The sequence below is a fragment of the Cryptomeria japonica genome, chromosome 11, assembly GCF_030272615.1.
Source record: "Cryptomeria japonica chromosome 11, Sugi_1.0, whole genome shotgun sequence".
Classification (NCBI taxonomy): domain Eukaryota; kingdom Viridiplantae; phylum Streptophyta; class Pinopsida; order Cupressales; family Cupressaceae; genus Cryptomeria; species Cryptomeria japonica.
In genome coordinates, this window is record NC_081415.1 from 74392849 (window position 1) to 74396045 (window position 3197).

The 3197-nt window shown below is 32.3% G+C and overlaps 1 long non-coding RNA gene across 1 annotated transcript; it reads left to right on the forward strand.

Annotated features, from left to right (window-relative positions):
* Positions 1 to 2356: 2356 nt before the first annotated feature.
* On the forward strand, positions 2357 to 2813 carry LOC131859828 (uncharacterized). The gene is made up of 3 exons (XR_009359384.1): positions 2357 to 2429; positions 2532 to 2603; positions 2706 to 2813. It is a non-coding gene; the product is annotated as an uncharacterized LOC131859828 (long non-coding RNA).
* The last annotated feature ends 384 nt before the right edge of the window (positions 2814 to 3197 follow it).

Consider the following 3197-nt stretch of genomic DNA (forward strand, 5'->3'; position numbering starts at 1 on the left):
GAAATAATATTTTTTGAAGACCTTTTGTAAATTATAATCTTGTGTAGATTTGATTATGGGAGAAATTTAATGGTGAAATATGCTTAACTCTTCAAAAGTTTTGATGTTTTGTCTTTACATGACAACCACTTAGAATATAATATGTTTTAAGTATGTCATTTATAGTCATGGGAGATTAGTTTTTTTTTAAGATTGTTTGAAGACTAATCAATGTAATATGAATTGATGACAATTATCTCAAAACTACGTAATTGAATTCTAATAGATTTATGATGTTTCATTGAAAGTTTTTATTAAGTTTTATGCGCAAATTTTATATTTCAAGATTCAATAGTATGTACATGTATATTTTTTTAAGTTCAATATTATATTATATATTTCATGTGTATCTCATTCAACAACATAGAAATGTTACTATTTATAAATGTTTTTTTTTAATTTAGTAAAATAGATTCTTCTTTGACATAGAGTTGTATATAATTCATGCATATCTTTATATATGCAGGAGTTCTTTGCCATCATGGATGTTTTTGACATAGATGAACTATTAGGTGAAAATCCCCCACCACAACCCCCTCCTCCTCCTCCTCCTCCTCCTCCTCCTCCTCCACCACCACCACCACCACCACCACCACCACAACCCCCTAGATTGGATGAAATTCGTTTAAGAGAACGAATTAATGAAAACCTACAAGTGATTGAACAAAACATTGCTGCTATCCAAAATGAGCAAGTCACGCCACCCCATCTTGTAGAGTTTGCAAAATCAATGCAAACTGTTGTCGAGTCAGTTAGATCTGTTGATTCTCAATTAGATCAATTTCATAGACGACGACAAGAGTTGCGTGATTTTTATGCCGATGGTTTAACTTATAGACAAATCACAGATTTGAAAATAACCAAAGCTCATTTATGTCCATATTTTACCAACCCAAAAACAAGAGAACCAATGCAACCTAACCAGAAAAGAATTTCAATTAGGTGGTGTGTGCATCCAGAAATGGCTAGATACTTTTGGGATAGATGGTGGATGGTTTTTGATTATCCACCACATCGTAATTATGAGGTCCCTTTTTATTTTTTGAAGAAATTATACTGTGAGTTTGTAATGAACCAAAAACCAAATTATTTTGATATTAAGTCATTCCAGGGTGTTGGTCGTGGAATGCCACAGCATAGATTAGGGGCACGGAGTAATAATCCCCTACCGGATCCACCCATAGTTCCACTTGTTGCTCCATCGATTCCTGCAGATGTCCAAAATACATCATTCATTTCGACATTAGATGCTTTGACTTCCCTCACAGGGAACCTGAGTGAGCAAGCTGCTCACATGGCATCTGCTCCTCGATGGATGCCACATATGTGTTCGAGTTGTCATGAGACGTGTTTAGGTCCTACTACTGCTGCAGGATCTACTTCAGTTCCAGATGAGCATGATGCAGCAGATGATAGTATGATGACATCTTATATGGATTTTCTTTGCTCGGATGTTCATCTTGACCAGGTATAGATATATATAATATACATGTACATGTCAATGTTTTTATGTACTTTATTAAATATAGGTATAAACTAAGTGCATCTCTTTTTTTATACAATCTAATACTTCATTAAATAAATTTTGTTTATGTAGATAAGGACTACGCCTAATATTAGAGTTAATATTGCATCTACTGGAAGACAACTCGGCACACCTTATGGGGTATAGTATAAATTTATATCTAGACATTGTACTAGATCTTTTTAAGTTAATATGCTATCGTCGTATATTATATAAATTTTCATGTTGATACATTGAATGCTTCTTTCTCCAGGATTCAGGTCATGAGGGACCCTCTACATCACATCAAGAAGAGGGTCTGACTATTGTGACACCATCTATGGTATGTATCTTATAATTCTTAACTTAAATATGAACTCTTACAATATTGTAACTTTACTTGAAATTATTTAGTACACATATATATGTTCACTAAATATGATTTCATTAAATGCATGTATGCAGGTGGACACTACCATTAGGATAGGTTATCCTCATAATTTTGATCAGAGCCAATTTGAACGCACATCGACATCCTTTGAGGTATTAATATGTAATACTTAATTTGATCTTATTTTGACTCTTAATTTAAGATTTAATTGGACACTTTGAATTTGACCTTGTACAGGAGTTAGCTAGCACTGCATTTGGTGTTGATATTGCACAAGATACTGCTAGAGGAGATACTGCTACAGGATCTGATGAGCATATGGTAAGTTTGTAACTTAATTTATGAATTCTACTATATTTGATAAATGATTCTTTTAATAGTTAATTTCAAGTAATATTTTAATATTATTTTTTTATTGTACAGCATGAGACAGGTGGATCTGGACCACGTCCCGAGGACAAGAGAGATACTGCTATAGGATCTGATGAGCATATGGTAAGTTTGTAACTTAATTTACGAATTCTACTATATTTGATAAATGATTCTTTTAATAGTTAATTTCAAGTAATATTTTAATATTATTTTTTTATTGTACAGCATGAGACAGGTGGATCTGGACCACGTCCTGGGGACAAGAGAGATACTGCTACAGGATCTGATGAGCATATGGTAAGTTTGTAACTTAATTTACGAATTCTACTATATTTGATAAATGATTCTTTTAATAGTTAATTTCAAGTAATATTTTAATATTATTTTTTTATTGTACAGCATGAGACAGGTGGATCTGGACCACGTCCTGGGGACAAGAGACCACGAGATGTTATTGATGATAGCACTTAGATTTTACTATTTATTTGGCTTTGATATGTACTTTTTTATGGACTTTACACATTTGTTTACACGTGCACATACTTTATATATATGGATAGTTGCATAATAGGATTAGATCATATATATTTTGTGCATACTTTATATATTTTGTGCACATTAGATATTATGTGGAGTGAACATCATGTTACCATCTAGACATATATATGGATTAGATATTATATGGATTATGTGGACTTGAAATTTTACTATTTATTTGGCTCTGATATGTACTATTTTACGGGCTTTACATATTTGTTTACACGTGCACACCCATACTTTATATATATGGATAGTTTCATAATAGGATTAGATCATATATATTATGTGCATACTTTATGTGTATTGTGCGCATTAGATATTATGTGGACTTGAAATTATGTGCACATTAGA